A 10,917-nucleotide genomic window follows, 5' to 3' on the forward strand; every position below is an offset into this window, starting at 1 on the left:
CCCTCACAAAAGTCCTGGAGTAGATAAATAGGAGTCTAGGTAGAATTCTATTTTCTTTTCAATAGCAAGATGCAAAGAGCGATATTAAAATATTTCTTCTAATTAATTTCCTTTTGATGTGCAAGAATCCGTGCACTGGGACACTAGTTAATAATAACCTTAACTGTAAACAAATTAAATGCTCCAATCAAAAGACAAAGAGTAGCTAAGTGGGCAACAAAAAAAAAAGTTACATATATATATATATATATATATATATATATATATATATATATATATATATATATTTCTCCCCCCCCCCTCTACAAGAGACCTACCTCAGAACAAAGAATATACAAAAAGACAAAACAAAACAAAAAAAATTAAGGGATGAAAAAAAAATTTCACACAAATGGAAACAAAAAACAAAATTGGGCCTAGCCGGTTTGGCTCAGTGGACTAAAAGATCCTAGGTATGACTCCGGTCATGGGCACATGCCCAGGTTGTGGGCTCGATCCCCAGCATGGGGCATGCAAGAGACAGCCAATCAATGACTCTCTCCCATCACTGATGTTTCTATCACTCTCTCCTTCTCCTTTCCCCTCTAAAATCAGTAAAAATATATATACTTTTTTTAAAAAACACAAAGTTGGGGTAGCTATACTTGTATCAGACAAAACAGACTTCAAAACAAACGCCATAAAAGAGACAAATATGTTCACTTCATGATACTAAAGGGACCATTCCAACAAGAGAAAATAAATATATATACACCCAAAATAGGAGAACCTAAATATATTTTTAAAATCTAGAAAGAAATTAAAGGAGAGCTCAACAGCAATACAGGTATAGTAGGGAATTTTAATATCCCACTGACATCAATGGATAGATCTTCCAGGCAATAAATCAACAAGGCAACAATGACCTTAAATGACACACTGAATGGGATGGATTTAATTGATATTTACAGAGTACTTCATCCCAAAGCAGAAGACTACACTCTTCTCAAGTGCATATAGAACATTCTCAAAGATAGACCACATGTTAGGACACAAACTAAGTCTTAAGACATTCAAGAAGATTGTAATCATATCAAGATTCTTCTCTGACCACAACTATATGAAACTAGAAATCAATTACAATAAAAATAATAAAATTATTCAAACATGTAGATGCTCAAAAACATGCAATTCAACAATGAAGGGGGGTTAATAATGAAGGGGAAAAGTAGAAATCAAATTACCTGGACACAAATGAAAATGAATACACAGTGACCCAAAATATATAGGACATAGCTAAAGCAGTCCTGATAGGAAAGTTCATGGCATTACAGCCCTATTTCAAGAAGCAAGAAAATTTTCTAGTATAAAATCAAACTCTGTATCTAAAAGAACTAGAAAAAGAAAAACAAGGCCCAGAATAAGTAGAAGGAAAGAAATAACATGAGAGAGAAAATGACAGAGAGACTAAAAAAATACCACACACAATATGAAAATGAAACCATAAGCCAGTTCTTTAAAAAGACAAACAAGATTGACAAATCTTTAACCAGATTCATCAAGAAAAAAAGAGAACCCAATTAAATAAAAGCAAAAATGAAAGAGGAGGAATAACAACTGATACCACAGAAATACAAAAGGTTGTAAGAAAATACTATGAACAATTATATGTCAATAAATTGGAAAATGTGGGTGAAATGGATAAATTCATAGAAACATAAACTTCCAAAACCGAAACAGGAAGAATTAGAAAATCTAAATGGAGTAATCACAACTAACGAAATAGAAGCAGTAATAAAAATAAATAAAATAAAATAAAATAAAATAAAATAAAATAAAATAAAATAAAATAAAATAACTCCCAGTAAACAAAAGTCCTGAACTGGATAGTTTCACACTGTGAACTTTATCAATCATTCAAAAAAAGAACTAACACCTATCCTTCTGAAACTAAATTTCAAGAGAAAGGAAGATTTCAAAACTCTTTTCACAAGGCCAACATTATCCTAATTCTAAAACCAGATAAAGAAAGACACTACAAAGAAAAAAAATTATAGGCCAATCCTAAAATCCTCAACAAAATATTAGCAAATTAGATGCAGCACTACATTAAAAAAATCATACACCATAATCAGATGGGATTTATTCCAGGGATACAATGTTGGTACAATATTTCCAAATCAATAAGTGTGATACATCAAATAAACAAATTGAAGAATTAAAAAAAATCACATGATCCTATCAAAAAATGCAGAAAAAGCATTTAACAAAATCCAGGACCTATTTTATATATATATAAAAGCCTAAGCAACCAGTCGACCGGCCAACTGGCTGGCAGCTACGACGCGCACTGACCATCAGGGGACAGATGCTCAACACAGAAGCAGAAAACACAGGCATAGAAATATGGAACAGATTGGTGAATCTCAGAGGGAAGGGGGGGAGGAGGAGGGCAGAAAGAACCGGGGGGTCCCCTTGGCCAGGCCTGTGCCCTCTCCCAATCCGGGCCCCTCAGGGGATGTCAGAGGCCCGGTGCATGGATGTGTGCACCAGTGGGGTCCCTCAGCCTGGCCTGCAGGGACTGGGCCAAAACCCGCTCTCTGACATCCCCTTGAGGGTTCTGGATTGTGAGAGGGTTCAGACCAGGCCAAGGGACGCCACTGGTGCATGAGTCCATGCACTGGGCCTCTAGACCACATGTGTCAAACACAAGGCCCGCGGGCCAAATCCGTCCCACCAGGCCTTGCAATGTGGCCCGCACCGCGCTGTCATCACTGAACTCCGCTGCGTTTCCATCACAATGACAGTTTATGACTGTTCAGTAAACCATTCGGCCTGCGATTTAGGCTGGATTTTAGATTTTGGCCCCTTCTCTGATTGAGTTCGACACCCCTACGACTATAGATATAAAAGGCTAGGCAGCCAGCCAGTAGCTATGATGCGCAAGTGACCACCAGGGGGCAAACGCTGCTGAATGACAGCAACTTTGCAGAGCGCCCTCTCGTATTCCAGGACTCCTCTGATCCCCGCAAGCCAGGTCAGAGGGACCCCACTGACTCCACAGATGGCCTTGGAGCCCCAGCACTGCCCCTGGTGCGGCCGGCTGGGGAGGGACCACGGGAGGTTGGCTCCAGGGTGTGTCTGGCCTGTGTCACCCAGTCCGCCCCACGGCCACTTTCTAACTAATTTCCTTTCAATGTCCATGAATCTGTGCACCAGGCCTCTAGTTTATGATAAAAACTCTCTGTAAACTGGGAACAGAGGGATCATACCTGAACATAATAAAGATCATATATGACAAACTCACAACCCTATGACCCAGCAATTCCACCTCTGGGTATATATATATATATATATGAAGAAACCTGAAACACTACTTTGAAAGCACATATGCACCACTTTGTTCAATGCAGTGTTATTTATAATAGCCAAGATTTAGAAGCAGCCCAAGTGCTCATCAGTAAATGAGAAGATATAAAAGCTCTGGTATATTTACACAAAGACTACTACTTGGCCATAAAAAAGAAAGACTTTTACAACAGCATGGATGGACATGGAGAGTAATATGGTAAGTAAAATAAGCCAGTGAGAGAATGAGAAATTCCATGATTTCACTTACATGTGGAATTTAATGAACAAATAAACTAAGATAAAAACGAACTCAGAGATTCAGAGAACAGACTGACAGCTGGTCAGAGAGCAGGGGTACTAAGGACTGGGTAAAAAAAGTAAAGTGATTAAGCAAAACAACAAACTCACAGACACCAACAGTATGGTGATTATCAGATGGAAAGGGGAGGTAGAAGAGGGTAAAGGAGAAATAAAGGTGATGGGTGGAGACTTCACTTTCTTTGGCGAACACACAGTACAACATACAGATGATGTAATACAGAATTGTACACTTGAAACCTATATAATTTTCTTAATCAATGTCACCCCAATAAAATCAATTTAAAAATAATTTTAAGTTTCTCTGCAGTCAATCCCATCCCTCACCTCTGACCCCAGTCAACCACTAATCTGCTTTATTACTGACTAGAGGCCCGGTGCACAAAATTCGTGCCCAGGGGGCTGGCGTTCCCTCAGCATGGCCTGCGCCCTCTCACAGTCCAGGACACTTTGCAGGATGTCCACCTGCAGGGAGTGGGCCTAAGCTGGCAGTCAGACATCCACTAGCAGTCCGGAACTCCTCACTTCTTACCACCCACCTGCTACTGTTCCTTAGCGCTGCCATGGAGGCGGGAGAGGTCCCACCACCTGCTGCACTCGCCAGCCATGAGCCCGGCTCCTGTGGGAGTGCACTGACTACCAGGGGCCAGGGGGCAGCTCCTGCGTTCATGGTCTGCCCCTGGTGGTCAGGGCACATCACAGTGATGGGTCATTCTGGTCATTCCACCATATCGGTCACGTAGGCCTTTATTATATAGATTCGATGGTTTTGGGGGGGTTGGGCTCTAGCACAAACATGAATGGAATTTTATGGTGCATATTCTTCTGTGTCCGCTTCTTTTGCTCAGCATAATGTTTGCTAATGTCATGCTGTGACATTATCAGAAGTTTCCTTTTTACTGCTTGGTAGTATTTCATTGTATACTTATTGACAGAAATTTGAGCTATTGCCATGTTTGATCTCTAATGATTAGGCCGTAGGGGTGTCAAACTCAATCAGAGAAGGGGCCAAAATCTAAAATCCAGCCTAAATCGCGGGCCGAATGGTTTACTGAACAGTCATAAACTGTCATTGTGATGGAAACGCAGCAGAGTGCAGTGATGACAGCGCGGTGCGGGCCACATTGCAAGGCCTGGTGGGACGGATTTGGCCCGCGGGCCTTGTGTTTGACACATGTGGATTAGGGCATAAATTATTTGTAATGCAAGTTTTTACTTAATAATGAGGGGTGCAATTTCTGGGTTATAGAATAAGTGTATGTTTAAGTTAACCAGAAACTGCTGAACTTTTTCCAAAGTGCCTGTATCATTATAAATTCCTACTAACAATTTACGCTAAGTTCCTGCTGCTCTATATTCTCATCTACACTTCATATTGTCAGTCTTTTCTATTTTAACCATTCCTGAGGGCTAAATGTTATTTACAGTTTATCTATCCAAATCTCTTTACCAATGTTGTAAATTGAGTTGTCTGCTTTCTTATTAGTGGTTTACAGAGGTCCTTTATATTCACTGGATAAAAGTCCTTTGTCAGATATATGAATTGCAAGTATCTCCTTCCAATTAGTAGTGTATCTTTTCTTTTTCTTAACAGTGTCTTATTTTTTTTAAATATATTTTATTGATTTTGTACAGAGAGGAAGGGAGAGAGATAGAGAATCAGAAACATCAATGCAGGCGTCTTCAAACTACGGCCCTCGGGCCACATGCGGCCCGCAGAGGAGTCTGATCCGGCCCGCCAGGTTTGTTGGGCAGTGAGCGCAGCCGAGGTGTTACAGTAGGAATTAGTAGTTCATATAGTCCGGCCCTCCAGCTCTCTGAGGGACCGTGATCTGGCCCCCACTTTAAAAAGTTTGAGGACCCCTGGGTTAAGGAGAGTCATCAATCAGCTGCCTCTTGCACAACCCCCAATGGGGATATGCCTGCAACCAAGGTACATGCCCTTGACCGGAATCGAACCCGGGCCCTTTCAGTCCCAAGCCGACGCTCTATCCATTGAGCCAAACCGGTTTCGGCAACAGTGTCTTAATTTTTAAGTTTAATTTAACATTAAAAAAAAAACTTATTGTTGGGGGTGGGAGCGGCCGGGGAGAGGTCAATGGGAGAAAAAGAAGACTCATGTCATACTTTAAACAATAAAGAATTTGAATTTAAAACAAACAAACCAACAAAAAAGTACTGTTAGCGCCTTTTGTATCAAGAATAAGACTGAATATTTTCTCCTTCAGAGTGGGCACAAAATGAGGATGTATGCTTATCACTTCTATCCAAACACAGAATTTGAGGTCCTAGACAGTGCAATAAGGAAAGAAAGGAACAAAACAAAAAAAAAGAGAAGAGAAAGAGGAAGGAGAGAAAAGGATGTAAAGAGAGAGGGAGAGAAGGAGAAAGGGAGGGAAAAAGAGTGAAAGAAAGAAGATAAGGAAGGTACTGTACAGGTATACTGAATGAAAAGGAAGAAGTAAAACTGTCTTTTCAATGATTATAGGTGTTGTAGGAAAATTCTAAAACCCTAAGCAAAATAATAAGCAGAATAACAGAATAAGTGAATTTAAAATGGCTACAAGATATAAAGATATATGCAAATCCAACTGTATTTCTACATATTAGCAAGGAACAAGTGGAAAAAGATTTTTACTTCCTTTTATAATAAAATCAAAATATACAAAATAAAGATATAAACTTGACAAAAATATGCGCATGGCGTGAATACTACAAAACTAAAAAAAAAAAATGTTCAAGAAATCAGAGCCCTGGCTGGGATGCCCATTGGTTTAGGGGTGTCGAACTCAATCAGAGAAGGGGCCAAAATCTAAAATCCAGCCTAAATCGCGGGCCGAATGGTTTACTGAACAGTCATAAACTGTCATTGTGATGGAAACGCAGCGGAGTGCAGTGATGACAGCGCAGTGCGGGCCACATTGCAAGGCCTGGCGGGACGGATTTGGCCCGCAGGCCTTGTGTTTGACACATGTGGGTTAGAGCATCATCCTGTTCATCAAAAAGGTTTCAGGGCACATGCCTAGGCTGCGGGATCAATCCCCAGACAGGACACGTGCAGGAGGCAACCAAACAATGTTTCCCTCCCTCCCTCCCTCCCTCCCTCTCTCTCTCTCTCCCTCCCTCCCTCCCTCTCTCCCTCTCTCTCTATCTCTCTCCCTCCCTCCCTTTCTCTCGCTCTCGCTCTCGCTCTCGCTCTCTTCCTATGAATAAAGATGAATAAAGATGTCCTCAGCTAAGGGTTAAAAAAAAAAGAAATTGGAGAAATATACATACCTCATTCATGGATTCAAAGGTTTGATATTAATTTCCCACAAACTGATCTAGTGACTCAAGGCAATCCCAATTCAAATCCCAAGAAGTTTTTGAAACTAAAAAGCTAATTTTAAAATATTTATTAAATGCACAGAACCTTTGAAAGTAATGAACAAAGTTGGAGGATTTATACCAACCAATTTCAAACCATACATAAAGCTACAGTAAGAAAGACAGTATGGTATGACATATGGAGAGACATACAAATCTGTAGGAGACGGAATCTAAAAACAGACCCACACAAATATCATGAGTAGATTTCCAACAAAAATATCAAGGCAATTCTATAGCCAAACGATAAGAGAATCAAAAGGGAAGGATAATCTTCAGCAAATGCCATAAAAAATATTGTGCATTCAAAAAGGAAAATAATGAACCTAGACTAGGGGTGTCGAACTCAATCAGAGAAGGGGCCAAAATCTAAAATCCAGCCTAAATCGCGGGCCGAATGGTTTACTGAACAGTCATAAACTGTCATTGTGATGGAAACGCAGCGGAGTGCAGTGATGACAGCGCGGTGCGGGCCACATTGCAAGGCCTGGTGGGACGGATTTGGCCCGCGGGCTTTGTGTTTGACACATGTGACCTAGACCATACCCCCCACCACATACCCTAGCAACCCCTAAAAATAGGTCACAGGCCTAACTATAATAACTAAAGCCATAAAACTTCTAAGAGAAAATTTCTGTGGTCTGATTTTTTAAAATAGTATTTCAGGTATTTCTGTATGTTAATTTTTGTAATTAATAAATATATACCTTTTGCATTTTGAAAAAGGCAAGTACCCCAATAAAATAAAGGACCAAGAATCCTTTCAAACTTTTAAAGCATGTCTTCATGTTTAAAATCAAATTTCACAACTCACTGTGAGTCCCTTATCCATATACCATAGTCATACACTCTTTCTTCAATTGACATACAGAAATATTCAGAGGAAAAGAACAAAAACCTTAACTTCCAATAAGAAGAGGTTACCTCCTAGGGCACTGGCCGGCAAACTGTGGCTCTTTGGCCCCTTGCGTGTGGCTCTTCCACAAAATACCCCGGCCTGGGCAAGTCTATTTTGAAGAAGTAGCATTAGAAGAAGTTTAAGTTAAAAAGATTTGGCTCTCAAAAGAAATTTCAATCATTATACTGCTGGTATTTGGCTCTGTTGACTAATGAGCTTGCCCACCACTATCTAGGGAACTGCAGTTTTTCCTCAGTGATTATGTTTTGGGTGCCTTTGCTAATAACATCATAAATAATCAAATCTGCCTAAGATATAATACCATCTATAATTTTAAATATAAAACAGCTACCAGATCCACTTTAAATATAAAACAGCTACCAAATCATGACAATATGAAAAACGGAATGTACTGCCAAATGTCTAGCAATGGCCTGTCCTGGTTGAGATTCATAATGCATCACAGAGATCACAACTTTTAAAAATGAAAACAAATTTAAACTATTCTAAACATAATGCTCAGCCCAATAATTTAGAGGATACTTCCAGAAACATATTATTACCTACTAGTCATAAACTGTGTTTAACAAAATAATGGATCAGAGTCAATTCTAGTTTCACACAACACCAAAATTTAAAACAATACATAATGCATTGTTTCCACCCATGTATTATATATTATGATAACAAATTACCCCAAAACTCTGGTTTAAAACAATGAACATTTATTATCGCACAGTTCTACTATCTCAATAACTCCTGCAAATAGTCTTCCACTTCCATTTCGTGCCTGAGCAACCAAACCAGCAATGAGGCAGGGGGTCTCCCAAATACTCCCCATGGGACTGGAGGCAAGAAAACACGGAAAGAGAAAAATCTTCATTGGAGAATGTGGGGCCTTTTCCCAGTGTATATGAGAAATACATGAACTGTCTAACTGCAGGACAGTCTAACAAAATCAAAGGAAAAGTGAAACTGCACCTAGGCCAAGGATTTAGCTTCCGAATCCCATCCAACTAGCAAAAACACAAAACCTTTCCTCAACTCTAACGGCTCTTCTCACTCTGTGTTCTGAGGCAGATAAAGGTTTCTTTTTTATCATTTTACAAACTGGGTCTCCAAATAAGGTTTTAAGAAAGAAGGTTCCGTTGCCTTTGTATTTACACATACAGAGGCTAATCCCCATGAAAACTAAATTTAAAATAAAAGTAGGGAGTTCCATAAGCCTTCCCTTTCCGCGATGGAGCTGGAGGCAGGTGTGGGCACAGCCATTCACTCCAGATTAGGGGGGAACGCAGAGCGTTCCTTAAGGCACACAAAACCAGTAACATAAACCATTGTGACTTTAAGTTTTCACCAAAAACTTCATCCACGTGAACAAGAATCAAAACACTGTCGGATGGAAGATTTGGAGAGAAATGAGAGGTAACAATGAAAAGGATCAACCTGTGCTTTCCCTCGGCAGCTTCCTGCGTGTGGTCTCCGGAGATCACTCACGTCGGGGGAGCTCGCCGTCCGGACCTTCATGTTACGGGTCAGGGAAGCTCATCCCGGGGCGAGGGCTGGCTTGTCCCGGGTCTCGGGACCTTCCGGGCTTCCCCAGGGACTCGCCGCGGGCTGCCCACGGGGCCCTGGGCGCGCGACGGCCCTGCGCCCGGGCTGCCCGGCCCCAGCGCCGCCCGGAGCCCCGCCGGCCGAGGGCGCAGAAGCGGAGCCGCCCCGCCGGCCCACCTGTCGCCGACCTCACGGCGGCCACGCCCCCGGCGGAGGCTCCCGGCGCCCGGACGCAGCGGGGACGGCAGGTGCGCGCGGCGCGGGGCCCGCCGCGGGCGGCCGGCACGGTCACCTCGGGCGGGCGCTGCGCTCGCGGCCGGGTCGCCGGGGCCGCCGGGAACCAGCGGGAGACGCAGACGCCTCCAGGCCGAAGCTCCGGCCCCTCGGGCCTATTTACACGCCCGGCTGGAGGACGCCGGGGCCCGTCACGTGACGCGCGCATCACGTGCTCGGCCGGTAGGGCGGAGTGTTGCCGGGCAACGATGGCAGCTGGGGCGGCGAAGAGGTGCGGGGTTCCCCGCATGCTCCCCCCTCCCGGCGGCAGAGGCTAGCCGCTAGAGCACATGTGTCAAACACAAGGCCCGCGGGCCAAATCCGTCCTGCCAGGCCTTGCAATGTGGCCCGCACCGCGCTGTCTTCACTGCACTCCGCTGCGTTTCCATCACAATGACAGTTTATGACTGTTCAGTAAACCATTCGGCCCGCGATTTAGGCTGGATTTTAGATTTTGGCCCCTTCTCTGATTGAGTTCAACACCCCTACGCTAGAGCCTCGCCTGCGTTTGTCATTAGTGTTTGCGAAGGGGGGTTTGTCCCAGCAGCGGGATGTTGAACTTCGAGGAAAGAAATGGAAAACGTCCTGATCCAAAGCTACCAAGTGAGGGGAGAGCACAGAAATAAGCAGTAACTGTTTTGTGTGCCTTAAGGAACGCTCTGCGTTCCCCCCTAATCTGGAGTGAATGGCTGTGCCCACACCTGCCTCCAGCTCCATCGCGGAAAGGGAAGGCTTATGGAACTCCCAACTTTTATTTTAAATTTAGTTTTTATGGGAATTAGTCTTTGTATGTGTAAATACAGATATACCTAAAGTAAATATAATATTTCTCAGCTTTCGCCCATGTAAACTTATTAGTCTCTTTGTTTTTAGTGACTGTTTTTCCCAAGTTCAGTTTTCCTGGATCAAATTTTGAAAAGTTTCAGCCATTGCCATAATATTCATTACAAATTGCATAAAAGACCAAAAGTTTGTATTATTTCCCAGTAAGTACTTGAGCCAACACCCTTAGTATTCCAGAATTGTTCTTTTGTCCAGGAGTGATCTATGGGAGAGTCAAGTAAGTCCCTCCCCACAATTCTGGTCACTACATACTTAGCTGTCCAACAGCAAATTGACAGGGTCAAATTAGTGGTCTGCAAATACTCTCTAGATCAATACAATAAGTTCAAACATCC

General features: G+C 42.5%; 1 protein-coding gene across 3 annotated transcripts in view; it reads right to left on the reverse strand.

Annotated features, from left to right (window-relative positions):
• Window positions 1-9,888, reverse strand: part of MARCHF8 (membrane associated ring-CH-type finger 8) — a 76,996-nt gene extending 67,108 nt beyond the window's left edge. Inside the window, exon 1 of one of the 3 annotated variants that reach the window (XM_036461159.2) lies at window positions 9,759-9,888. The gene's annotated coding sequence lies outside the window, so the exon portion shown is untranslated. The other 2 variants (XM_045570663.1, XM_045570660.1) reach the window with 2 other exon arrangements.
• Between the last annotated feature and the right edge of the window lie 1,029 nt (window positions 9,889-10,917).

The sequence above is a fragment of the Pipistrellus kuhlii genome, unplaced genomic scaffold (assembly GCF_014108245.1).
Source record: "Pipistrellus kuhlii isolate mPipKuh1 unplaced genomic scaffold, mPipKuh1.p scaffold_m20_p_35, whole genome shotgun sequence".
Lineage (NCBI taxonomy): Eukaryota > Metazoa > Chordata > Mammalia > Chiroptera > Vespertilionidae > Pipistrellus > Pipistrellus kuhlii.